Source organism: Schistocerca serialis, chromosome 10 (assembly GCF_023864345.2).
Source record: "Schistocerca serialis cubense isolate TAMUIC-IGC-003099 chromosome 10, iqSchSeri2.2, whole genome shotgun sequence".
Lineage (NCBI taxonomy): Eukaryota > Metazoa > Arthropoda > Insecta > Orthoptera > Acrididae > Schistocerca > Schistocerca serialis.
Window position 1 is genome coordinate 168570202 of NC_064647.1, and position 24016 is coordinate 168594217.

The 24016-nt window shown below is 42.2% G+C and overlaps 1 protein-coding gene across 1 annotated transcript in view; it reads right to left on the reverse strand.

The window, feature by feature from the left end:
- LOC126425113 (zinc finger protein 501-like) overlaps positions 1-24016 on the reverse strand; it is a 203760-nt gene that overhangs the window by 10238 nt on the left and 169506 nt on the right. The gene's annotated exons all lie outside the window — the stretch shown is intronic.

Sequence of the window (24016 nt, forward strand, 5' to 3'; positions counted from 1 at the left end):
TTATAACCTATAGGCACAATGACAAAAATGTAAATAAAATAGCTAACATATGTACATATTCCAGGCCACTGATGATGCCTTGCAGAAAATAAAGGCGAAACGCGTATGGCACTAAAATTGTGTTTTATTCAGTTGCTGTCAGACGGTCCATAAGTAAAGATTATTAATATACCGTAAAAGAAAGTAAGTTACACAATAAGCCAGGTGAATACGGGTGATGAGGTAATGTGTCAGTGTGGCTTTTTCCCCCAAATAATCAATTGCATGACAGCTGCATTTGACTGGACGAAAAAAAGACTCCCTAGAAATAACATAATGGATTTTGTGGAATTTTCATAGCCAAACAAAGAGTGGGAAATGGACAAATGAGGTACCAAATTGACCCGTATGTCATCTCGTTTCGCAACAGAAGATTTAATTACTTTGCAGTAATCATGTTAATTTAGAAAACTTAATTAGTGATCTGAGGGTGTATAGAAATATTTCTCTAACAGTTGTGGCGTGGTAGCTAAATAAAATGTCTAAATATATCAAATCAAAGCACAAATTGAAACTTCTCTGCTTTCTCTAGATCTATATACTCCTAATAATAATGGACCACTGGATCAATATTTAAATAATTGTATTTCATGCTACCTGAACAAAACTTGAAACTAAAAAAATAATTTTGATAAAAAGGTCATGCTTTATGAAATGATTTTGCTACAAATGTGAAATAAAATAAGTTAGAGAAACTTTTGTTTTGCCTTTGAATGATAACTGAAATCATGTACATAAAATGTGCTGACTGAGAATTTGAAGGTCAGTGTTGAACTTAGAATCTTAGAGGGTAGTACAGGATATTTTGCCTGGTAGAATTTCACTCAGTGGTCTTCTTACGTCACTCAGCAGCTTTACATGATTTCAAACATCATTCACAGGTGTGTCAAATGTTTCTCTAATCTTTTATTTCTTACATTCTGACAAATCTCTTCACAAAACATTCAACCTCCTTTTTCCAATTTTTGTAAATTCCTTATTTAACATATGGCATTTGGCAAACTAATTGTTTTATGCCATTCAGCAATTATCCTTACAACTCCAGTGATAACCGCATGGTGTAGCCTCAAGTGGTATGGCTCCACTGGGCATGGAAATAATGTCTCACCCAGTGAATGCATGACCTAAGACTAGATTATACATGATGAGATGAAGTATTAGGTTGGTGAATGAGTTTACAGTTTTTTTTTTCTTTTTTTTTTTTTTTTATTCCAGTCACTATGAAGTTTATTTATCAATTACCATTTTTTATTTGTAATTCACTGCTATTTGAGCTTACATATTGTCATTTGGAGATGAGAATGGAGCTGTGGACACTTGGAGAAGGTGTGCCAAGTGGAGTAGTCGGACCATTTGCAACATATTCTTCAGTTTTAAGTTCAATCGAGGGGGGACAGCAGCAGAGGCAGCCAGAAACATTTACGCCATGTGTTGTGGATAATGCCGTGGGACGGAGCACGGCAAGGAAGTGGTTTCCTAAATTTAAGCAGGATTATTTTGACATTATTAGCCACTCTCCACACTCGGGAAGACCTTTGGGGTTTTATGAAGATTGTTGAAATGCCTTAATCCACAATGATCAATGTCAGTATACTCGAGAACTGGCATATGGGATGAGCTGTGATCATTACACCATCGTGCAATATTTGCATATAATGTGTAAGGTTAAAAAAATCAGTGTATAGTCACTGCATGCTCTAAGCCAGAACCACAAAAATCAACAGGTCGCCACATGTGCATCTCTACTTCCTCGTCATCAATTGGCTGATAAACAACAACGATCATTCCTATCCTATAGCATTACTAGTGATGAGAAATGGTCCCTTTATGCCAATGTAAGGAAAAGAAAGAAATGGTTGAGCCCAAACAAAGCAGCAACTCCCCACACAAACACCTGCACACTTCGACAAAAAATAATGTTATACATTTTGATGAACAGTGACAATGCGGTGTACTTTGAATTGGTTCCCCAAGGTGTAACCATAACTGCTGACATTTATTATCGAACACAGTCCAAGAACAATGACCAGGAAAACACCGTGAAGTGACGTTACTCCATGATAATGCCCACCTGCATTCTGCTAGACTAACAAAAAATTCTATACAAAAGGTGGGTTGGGAAGTCATTCTGCACCACACCCAGATGCCATTCATTGAACCATCTGGTCACAACTCACTAAGAGACTAGCTTGCCATTTCTGGACACCTACTACGACTGACGTCACCTGGCACTGGTTTCAAGCAGCACTGAATGATGTAGCTCTGTCTGTCATCCAATCTGAGTTCAACTTGATAAACAACTGAATTAGAGCCACTGATGCTGCTAGAGGTGGCAGCCCCATTTACTAAATTTCCTCTACACTTCCAAATCACCTAATATAATCATGTATTCGTACATTCGTTCACCACGTTCCATACAGTTCACCAAGAAGAAGAACCTTGAGGTGTGTGGAATGAATCACGGTATACCTTATTGTATTGAATACTCACGAACAGAAAAATTTATCTGATACCCTTGCTTCTGTCATAGTTTTAATGACCAGGAACTAAATTTAAAATACAGGTAGCAGAACAGTCTAAACAACAATGTACATATTTGCAACACTAAATAGATTGTGTTCATCAACTGGCAAGGCATAATAGAAACTGTGCAGACAACAATCCATATTATGTGAGTATAAAAATGTGTAGCAATCTTCCAAAGCACTTGAAAAGTTTAAAAGGAAGTGGCTTTGAAGTAGTTTCTTTGTAATAAAAGTTTCTAAACAATTCCTTTCAGAGTAGAGGACTTCCTTCATTTGTACCATTTTTTTCTCTTGTTTTCAGTTACCAGGAATTTAGTTACATTGTATTTTGTAATTATTTTCACATATTATGACACTGTCCAGTCACATTAATATGACCGCCTGCCTGTCAAAAGACAGAATAACCAGCATTTTCAGTGTGAGATGTGCATATTGAGTGTCAATGAGTTTCTGTAAGGTACTGACAGGGATGCAGAGCCATGTTGACTCCAGTGTCTTGGCCAGCTGCGATAGATTTCTCCATTGAGTATCCATGGTGCCAACAGCCCAATCAAGATGGTCCCACAGATTTTCGATTGGGTTTAAATCCGGGGAGTTTGGTGGCCCAGGGGTTACGGTAAACTGATCCTTGTGTGCTTTGAACCACGCACATCCACTGCTAGATGTGTGACATGTTGTATCGTCTTTCTGGAAGATGTCATTGTGCTGAGGAAACAAAACCTGCATGTAGAGGTGGACACAGTCCCCAAGGATAGAGGCATACTTGTGTTTATCCAGTGTGTCTTCCAAAATGACAAGATCACCTAGGAAGTACTATGAAAACATTCTCCAGTCCATAACACTCCCTCGTGGTCGCAGAGTGTTTGCTTTTACGTGTTTCATGCAATTTGTGCCAATGGCGATATGTCTTATGGAGGATAATATTTAAAATGTGATTCGTATGAAAAGGCAAGCTGTTGCTACTCGGTGGATGTCTAGTTACAGTAGTGGTGTGCAAGTTGCAGACTTCATTGCCAATGAACAGCAGTTGGTATGGGTGCACGAACCATGTGCCTGCTGTGGAGGCCCATATGCAGCAACATCCACTGAACAGTCATTAAGGTGACACTGTTGGTAGCTCCTTGGTTCATCTGGGTAATCAGTTTCTCAACAGCTGCATGTCTGTTCGTGCAACCACATGTCCACAGCTGTGTTTGCCCCTACTATCTATGGCCTGTGGTGCACTACAGTTGCCTCAGTACCAGTTTTGGATAGTAGCCATAGCAGCACACGAACAGTACAAATGTAACCATTTCAGAAATGCTTCCACCTTTTGCCTGAAAGCCAGTGATCACGCCCTTTTGGACGTTACGGAAATGTCTCCATTTCCACATTACAGAAACGTCTGCGCTATTTTCTGTATCCTCAGACATGCTTTATATACCCTCCACTGCTAAGAGTAGCCACCTGTCATATGTGAGTGGTTATTGCACACTGATGTCGAACATAGGCAGCGGTCACATTAATGTGGCTGGACAGTGTATGGTATAAGTCCGAAGCAAAACACATCTTTGTCCATTGAGAATAAACAGATAGTGGACGTAGATCGGTAATGCTCATTTCACAACATTTCCCACAAGCGTGACATCATGTTTACGTCATGTGCAACATCAACGGTCGCATGACTGGCTATCGACTTTGTGACAAGGAAGAATACGAATGTTGTTGCTTCTCGAATCACTCACAATAATTTAAGCTGTCCTCTTAGGTTCCTGCCTAACCACAGACCCAGAAGTCATAACATATCAGAAATAAAGAGCCAAGTATTTGTGTGAAGACAGAATATGAATTTTATTGATGCTCATTTTAGTAGCAGCAGTTTAAGCTGCCCTCTTAAGTTCCTGCCTAACCACAAACTTGGAAATTGTTACATATTTATTTTATCCTTCTTCTCAAATCAGACGAAATGTAAATAACGTCGAATATTGCAGAACGTACTTGTATTAAATCTTTGGTATGGGCACATGAAGTCTTGTGAGAGGCCCGTATCAAACGCTAAAAAAATTGATAACTGATCGTACTGCCACTGATGAAGAGACTTGTGTAGGATAGACTAGCACGGAGAGTTGTGTAAAACCAGTCTTTGGACTGAAGGCCATAGCAACAACAATAGCCAAAGCATGAACACTGAATTTTGTTGAATGTTCAATTACTGTATGTTGAGTTCTCTTTTTGGCATCCGTACTGTGCCATAATTATTGCATTATGTTGTGCTTTTTCCTCATAAAAGCAATAAGTACATTAAGCATTGGCATTGCTGTTATTTTTAGAAGTCCAATACTAGAAATATTGGTCTGTAATTGTTAGGATAATTATTATTTATGTTTTAGTGCACAGGTTCTTTTTTAGTGTCAGTCAGTCTCGAAATACACCTTTCTGGAATGAACAATTGATGATATCCAATAGTGATCTAATTATCCCTGCTGCCATTTGCTTGATTGGGTAGTTTGCTGTCTCATCATTACCAGCACAGTTTGCTGTTTCTAGCTTTTTAATAATCATTGCCACTCTTCAGATAATGGTTTCAAAAATACTGAGTAGCGTAGGTTTTCGGTTGATATGGTCATCTTCTGGACTAGGCCGTATTAAAGTATCCATAGGCCTACCAGAGTGATTGATTGATTCATTCATTCATTCCAGTACATCATAAGTAAGTGAATGAATAATTTTAATTCCCTGACACACACACATACACACACGTAGTTTTTATGGCAATTTGTGGTATTGGTTGAGATATCGTGAGCAGGTGTATATCAGTAAGGTTAGAAACAGCAGAATCTTATCTGTACTGTCAATAGCAAGCTACAGTTATTTGCTCCTTTTTATCTCATACAAATATAGACATTAACAGTTTTGATCTTCACAAGCTTACATTCAGATTCCAGTATAGGTCCTAAATAGTTTCTTATACCATCATATCATTATTGTTGGCAGTGAGATGTGAGTTCAAATTATGCTAACTTGTTTCGGTACAGCAGTTTCCTACCTCTTATAGTCGAAACCCTGTGGTCTGTGGGTGCCATACAACAAATTATGTTTGTGATATGAAAAACAATCTGATAACACTTTAATAACTACATTAATTCTTACGGATGCTAGTTATACAGAAAATTCTGTAACACATCAAAAACAGAGTCTGCAAACAGAATGTGTAACATTATGTGTAGTTTCATAAGGGAATTGAATCCGCCCATTGTATGTACTTTCCTCGGGAGGGTTTTCTATCAGCAATAAGCAATGATTCACATTTGGGTGAAGTAAACACAGATCTCATGCAAAGAAAGTCAAACAGGGTACTGTCTTAGGGCCCCCTCTGCTCCTTATTTATATAAACAACAAACAGTCCTCAGAAACTGCAACTAAAATCGACATTAAATTTGGAAAAACAAATCGAAACCAAGATCTCCATATGGTACTGGGTGGAAATGAGATAGAGTTCAATGTACAAAACTTTTAAAAATGTCTGTTGATCTAGACTTAAAAAATGAAAGACCATGCAAAAAAACTCCCAGATACTTGGTTAATTTTTTCTTGTTCTCAGAATCATTTCAGAAGTATGCGTGATTACTAGAGACTGGGATACCACCCGTCTGCTTTGATCAATGACATCATCACCATGCTGAAAACTCGTATTCCATGCGTATCCAACACTGTGACTAACACATCGACCACAAAACTCGTAAAAATACAAATACTATGCGAACCAATACACTGACTGTACTCAGTGAAATTAGTGGGACAACTGTGGGAAAATGAGAGGGCTTTGGGGATGGCAAGCTACAAATTCTATAATGAAAAACACCACCTCCATTCAGGATGCAAATCTGAAAAAAAACCACTTGAAACTACCAAAAAATAAAACTTGACAAAACCACACAAAACACCATAAGACCTTGGTACCCCAATCTCCAGTTAACTTCTATAGCTCAACTCTAGACCAGGATGCCAATAAACCCTCTCCACAACTACAAAAGCCAGACTCCTAATTTCCAGTTCATCCATATAGCTCAACCCTAGACCTGGAACCAGTACGCCAATAAGAGGCCCCCTGCCGCTTCCCCCCACCCCCACCCCCCAACACCATAAAAAGAAAACGACACACACAAAATTACAAAAACCAGCATCCAAATCTCCAATTCACTTGTATAGCTCAACCCTAGAGTAAAAGAACACTTACGGTGTTGGTGACTTTTCTGTTGCTTTTTGCAGTTGGTAACAGTATGAGCGGTGAATTGTGGGAAATGAATATGACGAATCATCAGTTGGATAGGATGAGAAAATAAAAAATGTCATAAGTGGATCAATGTTTTTTAATTAACTCTTGGCAGAAGGTAGGAGAATCAATGTTTTTTTTTTTTAATGAAAATGTGAGATCATGAATATGAATAGGTGGATCATTTGTTTTAATTAAATCTTGGAAGAAGGTAAGTGGATCACCGTTTATTAGCAACTGTCACATGTTTGATATATTAATAAACATTGATCCACCCACCTTCTCCCATGATTTAATTAAAAAGAGAACAATTTAAAGTTTACAACATACTCTGTTTAATATGACAACATTCTGTACAGTATATTCCATTGTGCCACTGTGTAATTCTATACACTCCCCATCATTACGATTGTAGCACACTAAATGACACAATAACATACCTCCAAACACATTGCCACCACATACACTGCGCCCTCTACATGATTTCGCTTCCACTGCAAATCAAACAGCATGACTCACAACTACAGCTCAGGTGAAAGTACAGGGTGCTATCCTACAGCCAAATATACCCAAGTATGCTCCTCAGAAGATGCTACGATGGCATCTTTTGGTTACTTCCGTTCCTTTGCAGCTTATGAAATAGTTTTTGGTGTAAACTAGTTGTCAATTAAATGAAATTTTTACTTTATGGAAAAGGTCTATTTGAATCTTGTCACACAACTCTACAAGGACTCTCTGCAAGTTCCCATTTGAAAACTTGTGCATGCTTACTGTGGATAGAAACGTGCATTGATGACAAGAACTGTACTTTGATACCTGCAAATATAAATGTGGTTTGATGACAAGAATTAAATTTTTATACCTGCAAACCAACATTGATTACAACATAGTTATAACGCTTTCTGTGGTGGGCTCCTCTGTGCAGAATAAGTATGACAACTCGTGCTCACAGACCTGTGAGCCACTTTGGCGTCATTCCTTATAATACACTGTCAACATAGATAATGAAGTTTTAGAAGACAGTGGTTTGTAGAGCAGAGCTAAAAGCATACCCTTTTGAGAAATGTTCGTATAGTGTAAGTGAATAAATTAGCTTACAGAAATATTAGGCCCTCATTTACTGTTGAGCACCTTTTAATTTTTCATCAAGTGTACCATCTATGATGTGTGTGTTTTTGTAATAGAATATTTCTGCTGGTGGCCTTGGCCAACATCCTGTCCTACCCTTGCATAATCGTATCTTGTTTTGCATATGTATATATTATTTCTATAACATATCTGAGATGTCTTAAACTCTTGTCCTGAATGGTCAAAGGACAAATAAATAAAGCTGTAATGTTCTTATCGGACACTACTGTAGAATAAATACTTTTTTGACATTAGTTGATTATGCCATTTTACAATCCTATAGTGATTGCAATGTTTTGTGTTTTTTTTTATATTTATGGTATTTCAGCTGTGTTTTAATTGATCTAGTGAATATGGAGGTTTTTGGGTATACAAGTTTTTTTGGGTTTTGGTGGTGTTTTGCGAGTTATGCAGGTATGTGAACTTTGTGGCTGTGATTTTTTTATTTGTGATTTGCCATTAGGTGTCAAGAGCTGCGTTTGATCTACCTAGGTCAAGGGAAATGTCCGATTCCACTTTCTGAAATTGCAGACGGTTTTTTGTATCATGGGCTTCACTTGAGCTATATCGGTCAAGTAAAGTATGTGATTACTATTGGTTTTGTGGTTATAGCATTATGTCATAAGCTGAGATTTTTTTAATAATATTTTTTTTGGATGGTGCGGTGTTTTGTATTGCTATATATATTTAGCTTGTCCTAAAGCCCCTGTTTCCCACGCTTGTCCCATTACTTGCATTTCATTCTTGGATTGGAAAATTCTTGTATTGTTTTTATTTTTGGTCACATTTGCTGGGGTCTTTATATAGTGACAACATTGTCACCATTTCGTATACACTGGATGTAGGTTTTTTTCGTCATATTGATGACATTCCGGGTCAAACCAGACAGGTGGAATCGGTCACTCCCCCAATGTCCCAAAATACGATGACAAACCCCAGACTGATCAGACCTAACAAAAACACCAAACACATAAAAAAAACCGCTCACTGGAAGCAAAGCAAACACTTCCAAACCCTCATTACAGCACTGATGACCTGGGCTCAAACAAACACATATTAATACAAGTTCAAATAAATTAATTTTTGTGTGTCAGTAACTTTTTATTTTTTCCCACGAAGCGTTTCACGTGTTTATACTCTGATCTTCAGTGTATACTCTCATCCCACTAGGAAAAACATTCGTTCAACAGTTTTATTTTGACATTCACACAGTACTGTCACTGTTTCTCCTGATGCTACCCATTCCTGTCTGACCAATTGCAACTTTGTTCTGCAGTTGTCCTTTCTACGTTGTGGATATTATTCACTATCTGCCTTACAGTCCTAATTATTTAAGTAAAACCTAATTCCTTTATTCTGTGTCTGCATCAGAGGTGATGTGGCAGCTCGCTGCATCCAGCTGGTACACATGTAACAAGATATTGCTGTTTTCCACTTGAAGATGAAAGTATCCAAGGTCTGTCAAAAAAATTCCAGAACAGTCATCATTTCGCACCAATGGTGTGTTGGAGTGAAATGTGGCTGACATGCCTGCACATACGTTGTGTTTAATGGACACGGTTTACAAATGGCCGGATGGAAGTTAAAGAAGATACTCATTCAGGAGGCCTTCGATGTCTACCAATGACGCTCATGTCAGGAACGTCAACAAAATTGTGCATGCCAATGGAAAACCGACTGTCCAAAGAGATTGCAGAAGAATGTAACATTTCAGTTTGATCATGTAGTGAAATCCTGACACAACATCTTAGAATGCATCGTGTTGCATCCAAGTTGGTCCCATGGTTCACGAGTCAAGATGAGAAAGACCTCTGCCTCGCAATCTGTGAAGAGCTTGTGGATCGCACAAATGAGAACGAAATGTCCCTCAAGAGAATCATAACTGATGATGAGGTATGGGTCTATGGTTATGATGTTGAGACAACGGTTTAATCTTCACAACTGGTCAGGAAAGTTTTTCCAAGACCAAAAAAAGCTCGTCAGGTCAGGTCAAATGTCAAAGCCATTCTGGTAGTTCTTTTTGACTGTGAAAGAGTAGTTCATCATGAATTAATGGCACAGGGACAGTCTGTTAATCAATTATACTGTTGGGATGTGTTGCAACACCTGCGAAAAAATGTGAGAAGGTATTGAGCTGAAATGTGCCGAGACACTTCATGGCTTTTGCATCATGATAACGTACCCACACATTCATCTCTGTTGGTGTGTGACTATTGCACAAAAAACGAAATCATTGTGCCGTCTCATCTTCCCTACTTCCAGACCTGGCCCCTGAGGACTTTTTAAAGTTGAAAAAACCATTGAAAGGACAAAGATTTGCAACAGTAGAGGAGACAAAAGAAAATTCTCAGATGGCACTTTATGCAATTTAGCAAGAAGCATAGTAAGACTGCTTTCAGAAGTAGAAATGCTGCTGGGAGCAGTGTATCAATTGTGGAAGAGAGTATTCAAAGGAGACCATGCACAATGAGTAAAAGGTAAGCGTAGAAAAATTTTGTGGACAAAGTTCTGGAATTTTTTGAACAGACATCATAAAGTCTCAAAATTCATCATGGGAGAAATAAAAAGTGACTGACACAGAGAAATTGTTTTATTTAAACTTTTGTTGTCAAAACAGTCGCAGTTTTTCTTAAAAAACAGTCCAACATGGTTGACATATAACTCATGTTCCCACAATACCACACATTAAAATCAACATCAACCATCAAAAGGTATCATCAAATATGACAACACAACATTCACAAATACACACCGTAGTGACTTCACACCACAACACCATTATGTCATGGGTCAAGGCAGATGGGTAGAATCAGATGCTTCCAGTTACAATGGCCCAATATGGAGCCACATAAATAAGTTTTTCATGTTTTTGAAAATACATTCCATGTTTGTTCAGTTGCCATATTCCATATTGTAACATTTATTGTGTATATGATCTGTGGAACACAATGAACTGATCATTTTGGTTAAGTGATATACATGCTGGGGCCACTAGTTTGTTAGTCATTGGTATGCCTACAAATTTCACACATTTCATTTAGGGTGCGCCCACTGGCCTCTTTTCCTCATTGTAGGATTTATGTAACTTGCAGAAATGAATATGGGGCACTACACTTGTAACTGCGACCAGGGCGGTCGCGGGGTAGCAATGACGGAAAGCACGGCGGGACCCATGGAGAAGCCTGCGAACAACAACACAATGGGAGAGGATGGACACGCCCAATGAAGGACAGAACGAATACAACCAGATTGAACAACGGAGTCACAAGGAAACAAACACATCCACTTGTACACAGAACAAGGAAATAAGCTGTCTAGCGCAAAGCGAGCTGTAAACCGATGTACGCGAGATTAGACTGTCTGGCTGAGTGAGAGGCAGACACTTAAGTACGCTATCAGGGGCACCGCTATTGGCCGCTGGGACCACGTGTTCCACTGTAGCGCCCTCACACTAAAAGCGGGCCAGGAGGCGCGCACCACCACAGCTTACGGCGCGATGGTGCAGAGACCTCTATGGGTCTTCGACGTCCATGACGCCTGGCGCCGATTCAAATTCCGCAGCGTGCGGTACCAGATCCCTCACCCCTGAAACTTGCACATAGGGGCGGAAACGCCCTGGACAGTGCCAAGGTGGGCAGCAGTGGAAAGAGGAACTGGGCGTATCAACCGCAATTGGCGGGGAGGAAGGGACGCCCGATATATCCATTACAGCCGATCCAGAGTCCAGGGCAGGGGAGGGAGCCGCCGATCCACCTGGAGGTAGAGAGGGTCGGCAGCAGGCCTGCGGGGAGACAGCAACTGGGGGCTGGGATGGTGACTCAAGGACCACGTCCGTACCCGAAGGAGGTAGGGAAAGAGGTGGCGGCGCGAGTCCTGTGGCAGCACAAGGGCGGAGCTGATTATAATGGCGGCGCTCCAACGCTTTTGACGTCTGCACCACCGTCACACGCCGCCCATGGGCCGCGACGACCATGGCGGGTGTCTAACCCACCTTGCGCCCGTACTCGCGGGCCAACACAGCCGTGCCAGGGACATACTGCTGCACGGGCCAGGAGTGGGGGTGGGAGGAGGACGGCATCAGCAAATGGAGCAGGGTCCATGGCTGTCGCCCATGAAGGAGCCCTGCCGGACTGTGTCCATCAATTGGCGTAGTGTGATAGATGCTCAAAAACAGGGTGAGGGCCAACATGGTTGGAGATGTGTCGACCACCTTAGTCATCTGGTGTTTAAAAGTGCGAACAAACCTTTCCGCCGTGCCATTGGACGAAGGGTGGAAAGGGGGGCTATGGATATGTTTGATACTGTTGGCCTGACAGAAGTCGTGGAAGGAGGATGCTGTGAATTGGGGACCATTATCAGAGACCAACGTGTGGGGCAGGCCCTCAATGCCGAGAACCTGGGCCACGGCCGTGGGTGTAGCCTCCGTGGTGGTGGATGCCATTTGGACAACATATGGGTATTTGGAGTAGGCATCAACGATGAGTAACCACATGGACCCCAAAAACGGGCCCGCAAAATTGATATGGATGCGATCCCAGGGCTGGCGAGGCACAGGCCAGGGTGCAAACGACTGAGGGGGGCCTGCCTGGTGACACGCACAGACAGTACACCCATGGACCAGCCACTCAATATCGCCAATGATGCCGGGCCAATATACATGCCGGCGACCCAAAATTTTCATATGGGACATGCCCCAGTGCCCACGGTGTAACAAACTGAGCACCCGCAGCCGCAATTTCGGATGGATGACCACCCGGTGAGCATCCGACTCCGTGGCCAACAGGAGGACATCATCGACCATAGATAGCCCGTGGGACAGGTGGCGCCAGGGGCCGAAATTGGACTGCATCCGATGAGTAACATAGGATGGCCACCCGTGGACCATGTAGTTGAGAACCTGCCACAAGACAGGGTGGCGGCGGGTAGCCGCAGCAACGTCAGCAGCCATAAGAGGAAGACTGTCCATCGCATCCCACCGGGCGGAATCAATGTGAAAGCAGAAGAGCTCCTGTTGGTCAAAGGCAGGACTGGGGCCTGCTGGGAAACGTGACACAGCGTCCGCATTAGCATGGTGGGCTAATACCGGATGGTGTAAGTGTAATTACGTAAAAACAATGCCCAGCAATGGAGACGTTGAGCCGTCCACTCGGGAAGGTGAGAGTGGGGTCTGAAAAGTGCAACCAAGGGTTTATGGTCCGTCAGAAGGGTGAACTTTGCCCGAAAGAGATAGGTGTGAAATTTTTGAACGGCAAACACGATTGCCAAGGCCTCCTTTTCAATCTGGGAGTAGTTCCATTGTACTGGGGTCAACGTCTTAGAGGCATAAGCGATGGGCTGTTTGGGGTCATCGGCATCCCGGTGGGTGAGGACGGCCCCAATGCCATATGCCAATGCATCAGCTGCCACAACCAAGGGGCAGGGAGTGCGGCAAGGGGCGGACTTCAGCATTGCCTTTAAATGGAGAAAAGCCTGGTCACAGGCAAGAGTCCAAACAAAAGGTACCCCTTTGTGACGCAAGTGATTGAGGGGTTGAGCAACGGAGGCAGCCTGGGGCAAGAACTTTAAGTAATAAGTAACCTTGCCCAAAAACACCTGCAGTTCAGATAAGTCCTTGGGATGAGGAAGGGCCTCAATGGCTGTGACATTACGACCCGAAGGGCGAATGCCATCTTTGCTATTCCAGTGGCCTAAGTATTCCACTTCTGGTTGAAAAAAAAAAACAACACTTGTGCAGCTGACAGCGTAGACCAGCAGACTGCAGAGTATGAAATAAGGCGCTGAGGTTTTGCAGATGTTCCTGGCGGGAATGCCCGGTGACCAAGATGTCATCCAGATAATTCACACATGCAGGGATAGGCTGTGTAAGCTGCTCCAGGAATCTCTGGAAAATGCCGGCACCGAAGAGACACCAAAGGGAAGGTGCTTGTACTCATACAACCCGAAAGGCGTGTTGATAACCATGATGTCCTGAGATTTGGCATCCAAGGGCAACTGGTGGTATGCCTCTCAGCCAGGTCGATCTTGGAAAAATACTCTCCCCCGGCAAGCTTGGCAAGAAGGTCTTCCTGTCGGGGAATGGGGTAAGTATCAACGAGGGACTGAGCATTGACTGTAGTGCCTAAGTCCCCACACAGCCGAAGGGACCCACTGGGTTTCCATATGACCACCAGTGGTGTCGCCCATGCGTTGTAAGTTACAGGTTCCAGCATGCCAGCCGATCAAGTTCCTGCTTGAAGCTGGCTGTAAGGCCACAGGAAGGGGCCGGGTCCAGAAAAAGCGAGGCTGTGCATCCGGCCGTAGGGTGATGTGCGCCTGAAAGCCGGAAGCACATCCGAGATCTGGTGCAAACAATGACGCAAAAGCAGAGCACAGATCATCCAAGTCCTGAAAGGGAACAGCCGTGGAAATGACGTTAACTTCATTGGAAATTGAAAAACCAAACAGTTGAAGTGCATCCAGGCCAAAAATATTCGAAGCCAACGAATGGTCAACGACAAAGAGGGTAAGGAGCCGTGGAACATGCTTGTACGTCACCTGGATGACGAACTGTCCACAAAGGGGAATGGAACCATCTCCATAGGAGACCAAACGCCGAGATGGAGGCGACAATGCCAAATTAATGAGGGAGACGGTGGCCCCAGTGTCAACCTGAAAACTGACATCCTCTGTGAAAATGCGGAGTGTGAGGAAAAGCTTCCGTGCTGGTGGGTCATCCTGTGGGACAACTGAGTGCAGAGCATGTACAGTATCTTGAGGCCCAGGAGGGGCAGGACTGGATCGAGTAGAGTGACTACGAAAAAACAATCAGATGTGGCCCTCCTTGTTACACAGCATGCACGTTTTCCTGCAGTGGGGACAATCAACCCACAAATGGACAGTAAAGCACTGTGGCAAGCTGGCAGTGGGCTGCGCGACCGGCGACAAGGGGCGACCAAAGGTGTCAATGCCATAGAGACGTTGGAACATGAGGAGTCTCGACGGCACTCGCCCCTGTCGGCTGGGCCACGTCGACATCATGAGGGCAGAACCCACTGTGACGCCGTTATCGCTGCCACCTGCGGTCGCGCCATATGACGCTCGTTAGCCGCTTGAGCAATTTCAAAGGAGTGGGCAATGCGGAGAATCTCTTCCAAGGAGGGGTTGTCGAGTTTCAATACCACAGTACGGACCTCAGGTTTGGGAGCCAGCTGAACCAACATATCCCGGATCAGGGAGTCTGCATACGAAGCCTTACACTGCTGATTAGTGCACGTAAAATCGCATCAACGGCTGAGACCCTGCAAGTCCATGACCCAAGAATAATACAATTGACCAGGCTGTTTATGGTACTGGTGGAACTCCAGCCGAGAGGCAACTACGTGGTAGCATTGGGAATAATAGTTTGTCAGCAAAAGGCAGATCTCCTGGAAAGAGAGAGCCACAGGATTGGACAACGGTGCCAAGTTGCGGAGAAGAAAGAACATGTCCAGAGAGGCCCAAGACAATAACAACGACCGCTGCAAGGGGTCGTCCGTGACTTGATAAGCCGCAAAATGTTGTTTCAGCTGATGTAAGCTGGTTTCCCAGTCCTCTTTAACGTCATTAAAGGGTGGAAACGACGGCGGACGCGGGAAAACATTGGACACCCGAGGACTCTGAAGCTGGTGCGATAACGCGTCCCAGGCATCGACTTTGTCCGTTAGCAACTGCAGCGACTTTTGTAAGATGTCTAACTGGAACTGCTGCTGCTGCATGAGCTGCTGCTGTTGCTCCAACAGACAGACCAACTTCGCTTCCATACCAACAAAGACCACCGTTTACCTAGTTGACAAAATGTTGTAACTGCGACCAGGGCAGTCACTGGGTAGCAGTGACGGAAAGCACGGCAGGACCTGCGGAGAGGCCCATAAACAACAACACAACGGGAGAGGACGCACATGACCAATGAAGGACAGAATGAATACAACCAGATTGAACAACGGAGTCACAAGGAAACAAACACGTCCACTCGTACACAGAACAAGGAAATAAGCTGTCTAGTGCGAAGCGAGATGTAAACCGACATGCGTGAGATTAGACTGGATGGCTGAGCGAGAGGCAGGCACTTAAGTCCGCTATCGGGGGTGCCGCTGTTGGCCACTGGGACCACGTGTTCCACTGTGACACCCTCACTCTAAAAGTGGGCAACGAGGCACATGCCGCCACACCTTACGGCGCGGTGGTGCAGAGACCTCTATGGGTCTTCGACGTCCATGACGTCTGTACACGTATTCAAATGCTGCGGCGCGTCATACCAGACACTGAAAACATTATCTCCATTTGCCAACCACCTGATCAAGTAACTAAAAAAATACCACACCACCTCTGTGCAAGCACAGAATAGAGGAATTGGTGTTGACATAAATAATTAAGACTGTAAGACAGATAGTGAATAACATCCGTAACTTGGAAAGGACCACTTCAGAACAAAGTTGCAATCAGGCAGGTAGGAACAGGTAGCATCAGGAGAAACATTACCATTAGTGCATAAGCATCGAAATAAAACTGTTGAACTGTCATTCCCAGTGGGTCTAGGCGATTAAATAAGAATAAGTATTGGTTATTATTTCTCTCTGGCAGGAAATTCCAACAATAAATCTTTATCTTACACTTGTGCACATATGTTGAATACTGAACCTTACAATAATCATGGAGTGTAAGCAGTCATGTGAAAGAGAGGTGTAAAAAAAAGAAAATTCACTTCAATGTTAAATATACCTTGAAAATATTGAACATTGAGGTTACAATGAAACTAGCTTATTTCTTATAATGGTAAGGAAAGTGTCAGTTTACTTCACTTGTAACAAAGAAATAGGAATGCGAAACATTTAGTATTTTTATAGCTCTAAAACACTTAATATCTGTGAACGCTTGCTTAGATCCAGTTCTTTCCTACACTTTGCTCTCTTTCCACTGCTGCTGATTTGGAACTTCCTGATACTGCCGGCAGAACTACCAACCTAGAAATTGACATACCTTACTGCAGACTGTCTAAAAATGGCCAGTTTGCACTGTCCGTGACATCACATCACGTCCAAACATTCTGCAAGGCATTTCAAATGGTGCCACCTCGTCTTGTCATGTCATGTCACCATCGAGGTATCTCGGGAAGAAAGTTTGGACGACTGACGTCACCTTTCCGTTGTTGATCAAACGCCCAAGCTCATTTCCTAGTGATACACAGCCAGGCTCAGGTTTCAATATTTTGTTTTAATGTTGTTCCCGCTCTTGACATCAGTTGTATGTTGTTCATTATTTGTTATAAATTATTTTGTTTCATTACTTCTTTTGTTAATATATGTAATAAATAATGAAAGATTAATTGAAGCAGTCTGAATTTTAGGATATGAGTGTGCTAAATTACTTGCCCTCTACTACACTTAAAAGTGGAATTTTAATCATACCAGTACAGCATTGTATATTTTACAATGTAATGGATAGCAATATGGCTGCAACATGAACTGAAAAAAGTACTGTGGATAAAATCTGATTAGTAAGTGGAATTTATGTGCATGTTGTCAGGCATTTGTAATGTTTCACAAATAAATCGACTGAAACCATCAGGCACTCCAACAGTGGCAAAATGCGTTTTTGTGCCAAGTATACTTCAAGTAATGTATTGAAGTTGTTTGTTTAAATACGTGCTGGTGACAGGCTTTTTATTGTGAAGTTGCTCTCTGAACTGTGTGTGAAACAGTTTTGCAAGCATAAGTGGTCAATATTTATGTGGTTTCACTAACCAACCTTAGCACAAAAAGGCCCTTGGTGTATTAAAAGCCGAATACAAGACAGAAAAAGTACCTATATGTCTTCAAGGGAGAGATATTAAGGGAGATATGAATATTATTCAAAAATTTGCACTGTACTGGCAACTGAACTTAACCTAAAACAGATCAGTTTTTCACAGGATGTGATGACAGCTCGTAATAATGTGTTACTTTTAATAATTCTGGGAGCAATTTGACATAACAAAAGAAAAGACTGGTGCTTTGAGTTTCTAAGCTATAAAATCCAGATCCCTCTTCTTCGAGCACCTTGTAGTACGTGAAATTTTCCTTCTGTGCCATGTAACAACATGTTTCATATCCACATTCTAGTTTGCGTTGTTTTGCACTTCTGTCTTTATTCTGTAATATAAAAGTTATCCCTGCAAGTTGCAAACCATTTGATCCCAATACATGTTATTTTCATAGAAATATGGGCTACAGCATATGCTACCACATTATGTATATGCTCTTCGTGCATAAAAACAGTTGAAAATCACCTTGTGAAGATTGCAAGGCCTGCAAAAGAACAGTTGAGACTGCCAGTCGGCCATGTGACTTGAGATCATGTGAATTGAATTGACTTGACGTGCTGCCCCATGATGGACAGTGTGAATATATCTGTACTTGATGGTCCTATAATGTGATGGTGCAGTGATACAATGGTGCAGTGACAGACAGTGTGAATTGGCCTTAAATCATGAACAACTATTAAGTGATGGGTATGAAAATATTCAATAAACTGTCTCTGGAATGGTTAGAAGCTGCATTTGACTTATTTAAGCACAGACCATACAGTTCATTATCCATTAATCCTGTCTACTCAGTTAAGGTTAATTCACACTTGCTATGACTGGCTGTCCCGTCATATGGTATCATAGCACTGTTAAGGTTTCTTGGGAAGTAAGTTTTGCCGACTGATATCATCCGTCCATTGCTGATCAGATGATCCCCCCAAGATCGTTCCGTTTTCTTCTTGATACAAGGCCATGCAAAATGTCTGTATTCTGTTTCATTGTAGTTTTCATGGTAAATATCAGTTTTTTTGTTCACTGTTTGTTATAAATTGTTTTGTTTTTCTTTTGTTAAAATTTATAATAAATGATGAAAGATTAATTGAAGCAGTGAGCCAGCAATCTGAATTGTACAAGATGAGGGTATTAAATTACTTGCTCTCAATTACAAATAGAAAGTGTATTTTTATGCATCATTCTGATACAATATTTAAGACCTTACAATGAAATGCATTGCAATACGGCTCCAACATGGAGTGAAAAAAGTACTGTGGGTAGAATCAGATTGATCGGTAAGTGGAATTTATTTGTATCTTGTCTAGGATTTCTACCATTTCCTAAAAACAAATAGACAGAAACATTTAAACACTGCAAGTTGTTTGTTTAAGTATATTTTTGTAACAGGTTTATTTATTGTTAAGTAGCTCTCTGGACTGTGTGTGAAACAGTTTAGCAAATGTCAGTGGTCAATATTTATGTGGTTTCACTAGCTAACCCAGCACAAGCCAAAGCCGAAAACAAGACTTGAAGAAAATCTATAATTCTTGAAGGGAAAGGTATTGAGGGAGATATGACTATTGCACAAAAATTGTATGAACAACTAAGCTTAACCTTAAACAAACCAATTTTTTGTGGGATGTAATGGCAGCTTCTGTGTTCCTTTTAGTAATTCTGGGAGCAGTCAGACATAACAAATGAAAAAACTAATGCTTTGACTTCCTAAAATATAAAATGAAGATGCTCTTCTTCGAGCTCTTTGTGTAGTGTATAAAATTCTCCTTCAGTACCATTTAAAGATATTTTTTGGACCCACATTCTTTTTTGTGTTGGTTTGCGTTTCTGTCTTCTTTCTCTAAGATGTGTGCTATAAATCATTTGGGTCCAATAAATGTCATTTTCATACAAATGCGGACTTCAGCATCCACATACATGATCTACCACATTGTATATGTGCACTTAGTGTGTAAAAAGAGTTAATAACCATTTTTTATTTATTTGGCCTTCTGAGTAGCATCTTGGTTTAGCCATCAATAATTCATAGTTACATTGTACATATAATTGAATAAAAGAATAGAGAAACACATATTTACAAGTAGAGAAAGCTCATATCATCACAGCTGTGTCAACTGTATTTGTGCAACAACTAGATTAAAAGGTACCTACTTAAAATTGTGTTCAGTTACCATTCACACCATTCCTGAAATATCTTCAGAAACAAGACAGAAAAAGTGAATATATACACCATTAAAACCTACAGATTGTGGCCCATGCTCTTAAGGAACATAACAATCACTTTATAATGATGAATGTCTTTGGTAAATAAAGGAAAAAGCTGATTGAGGAAGATGGTATGCCATACTCAGCAATGTCTTCAGAAAGTCCAACTGTTCCCAGTCAAATTTGGGACAGATAAACAAGCTGTAGTTGACATCAGCTTCTGACTCAGAATCAAACTCACATGCAGGAAAAGCGTAAACATTGATCTGATGTAGATGTTGAGGAAAACAGGTGTGATTGAAGCAAAGTTGTATGGTAGTAGAAATTGGGGATCAGTCCAAATGTGTCCTCATGAACCATGGCTGTGAAGGAATCCGAGGTTGGAGGACTGTGTAAGCATCTGGCGTAAAAGAGAGGCTATCAGAACGAGTCGACTGTCTCCCCCGCCCTCCCTGTCCCCCTCTGCCGCTGCCTGGCTAGAAGAATTTATAGATACACTTGCTCTCCCACTGCTCCATTCTTGCATCTTCCATCTCCTATTGAAGAAGACTGACACAAAATAACTCAATGAAGTTATTAAATTATCGAGTGACAGTTGTCCTGGTACTTATTTTATTCATTATTCTATGCCTGTGTATCTGATCACAGAAGATAAAGGTTTTCCCTTTTACGTTTGTAATCGGTACTGGATGCGCAAGGATCTCTTAGCAACATGGAAGACCAAGTAATAATTCCAATTCTGAAAAGTGGAAAAGATCGAAATTCGGCTTCTAATTAGCAAGTGATTGCTTTGTTACCATGTGTTGCCAAAACTCTGGAATGAATGGTTAAAATGAGATTGAAATGGTGACTTGAAAATCATAATTTGATGCCTCGGAGTCAATATGGCTGCATAGAGACAAAGGAACGATGAACAATCTGTATTTGCTTGCTAAGGATATTACATCAGCCTTTCAAATGTAACGACCCTGTCTCACTCCCTTCTCAACCACTGCTTCCCTTTCCTGTGGTTTCTGTGCAAATTGTAAATAGTCTTTCGCTCCCTGTATTTTACCCTGTCTCACTCCCTTCTCAACCACTGCTTCCCTTTCCTGTGGTTTCTGTGCAAATTGTAAATAGTCTTTTGCTCCCTGTATTTTACCCCTGCCACCTTTAGAATTTTAAAGAGAGTATTCCAGTCAATGTTGTCAAAAACTTTCTCTAAGTGTACAAATGCTATAAATGTAAGTTTATCTTTCCTTAATCTATCTTCTATTAGAAGTCGTACGGTCAGTATTGTCTCGTGTGTTCTTACATTTCTCCAGAATCCAAACTGATCTTCCCAAAGGTCAGCTTCTACCAGTTTTTCCCTTCTTCTGTAAAGGATTCGCACTGGTATTTTGCAACCATGACTTATTAAAGTTATAATTTGGTAATTTTCACACCTGTCAGCGGCTGCTTTCTTTGGAACTGGAATTACTATATTCTTCACTCACCATGTGCCAAGGGATTACTCGATCTCAGCTAGACTACGGCTGTCAAAGATTGATCTCACCTAACTAGGTACTCTTCAATACAGAGCCATTCATACCTGTCTTGGAGCTATTTGATTGATGTCCACCAACGCTCTTTTAGTGGAAGCAGAGGAAATGGCCTTGAGCATTAGACACCAAATGTTATCAGATAAACTGTACATTCAAGGCATGGCCTTTATGGATGGTTCTGTCAACCAAAGTAGAGACTGCATTTAGATAAATTCTACATTCGAGGCATGGCCTTTATGGACGGTCCTGTCTACCAAAGAAGAGACTGCATTTACTGACTATGGACTGCTTCCTACAGAAGGAATACAGCTCCAGCCATTTGCACCAGCTTTGACACTTTGTCATCTTTCATGCATTTTATATGATGTTCATCGCATTTGCCTCTTTGTGACTGCAATCTTCATACATTCAGCTGACATATTCCAATCCATTATCTTAATATAAACTGTTTGGAAAGTGCTAATGTCAATAGTGGATTCAGTCATCTTATTGCAGCTCAGTGGCCTGGTTTCCTCTGTTTATATACCGATGGATCCAAAATTCCACAGCAAGAGTATATTGGAGGTGCATTTCTCTGCCCTCAGATTCAGTTCTGGAAAACCTTCAAACAACCTCCAAGTACTTCTGTATTTACAGTGGAGACAGTGTCACTTCTGGAAGTTCTTGAGTTTGTCTCTCCCACTTCCTTCCCCAAGTTGTGTCTGACTCTCAAAGCGTCCATCAAATATTCAACACCAGAGATTTCACAAAACAACTAACCACTATATCTAGGATGTGGTTTAAGTTTAACACACACTACTTAGTCACAAAAACCAACAAAGGCAAGAGATGTGGAAAATTTTCCAGCAAACAAAAGGTGGTTATTACACAGTCCTCCAGCCTTGTGTTCCTTCACAGCCATGGTTCATGAGGACACATTTGGACTGATCCACAATTTCTACTACCATACAACTTTGCTTCAATCACACCTGTTTTCCTCAGCATCTACATCAGATTAATTTTTATGCTTTTCCTGCAGGTGAATTTGATTCTGAGTCAGAAGCTGATGTCAATTACAGCTTGTTTGTGTGTCCCAAATTTGACTGGGAACAGTTGAACTTTCTGCTGAGTATGGCATACCATCTTCCTCAATCAGTTTTTACTTTTATTTACCAATGACATTCGCCATTATAAAGTGATTGTTACGTTCCTTAAGAGCATGGGCCACAATCTGTAGGTTTTAGTGGTGTACATATTCATTTTTTCTGTCTTGTTTCTGAAGATATTTCGGGAATGGTGTGAATGGTAACTGAACACAATTTTAACTAGGTACCTTTTAATCTACACTCCTGGAAATTGAAATAAGAACACCGTGAATTCATTGTCCCAGGAAGGGGAAACTTTATTGACACATTCCTGGGGTCAGATACATCACATGATCACACTGACAGAACCACAGGCACATAGACACAGGCAACAGAGCATGCACAATGTCGGCACTATTACAGTGTATATCCACCTTTCGCAGCAATGCAGGCTGATATTCTCCCATGGAGACGATCGTAGAGATGCTGGATGTAGTCCTGTGAACGGCTTGCCATGCCATTTCCACCTGGCGCCTCAGTTGGACCAGCGTTCGTGCTGGATGTGCAGACCACGTGAGACGACGCTTCATCCAGTCCCAAACATGCTCAATGGGGGACAGATCCGGAGATCTTGCTGGCCAGGGTAGTTGACTTACACCTTCTAGAGCACGTTGGGTGGCACGGGATACATGCGGACGTGCATTGTCCTGTTGGAACAGCAAGTGCCCTTGCCGGTCTAGGAATGGTAGAACGATGGGTTCGATGACGGTTTGGATGTACCGTGCACTATTCAGTGTCCCCTCGACGATCACCAGTGGTGTACGGCCAGTGTAGGAGATTGCTCCCCACACCATGATGCCGGGTGTTGGCCCTGTGTGCCTCGGTCGTATGCAGTCCTGATTGTGGCGCTCACCTGCACGGCGCCAAACACGCATACGACCATCATTGGCACCAAGGCAGAAGCGACTCTCATCGCTGAAGACGACACATCTCCATTCGTCCCTCCATTCACGCCTGTCGCGACACCACTGGAGGCGGGCTGCACGATGTTGGGGCGTGAGCGGAAGACTGCCTAACGGTGTGCGGGACCGTAGCCCAACTTCATGGAGACGGTTGCGAATGGTCCTCGCCAATACCCCAGGAGCAACAGTGGCCCTAATTTGCTGGGAAGTGGCGGTGCGGTCCCCTACGGCACTGCGTAGGACCCTACGGTCTTGGCGTGCATCCGTGTGTCGCTGCGGTCCGGACCCAGGTCGACGGGCACGTGCACCTTCTGCCGACCACTGGCGACAACATCGATGTACTGTGGAGACCTCATGCCCCACGTGTTGAGCAATTCGGCGGTACGTCCACCCGGCCTCCCGCATGCCCACTATACGCCCTCGCTCAAAGTCCGTCAACTGCACATACGGTTCACGTCCACGCTGTCGCGGCATGCTACCAGTGTTAAAGACTGTGATGGAGCTCCGTAT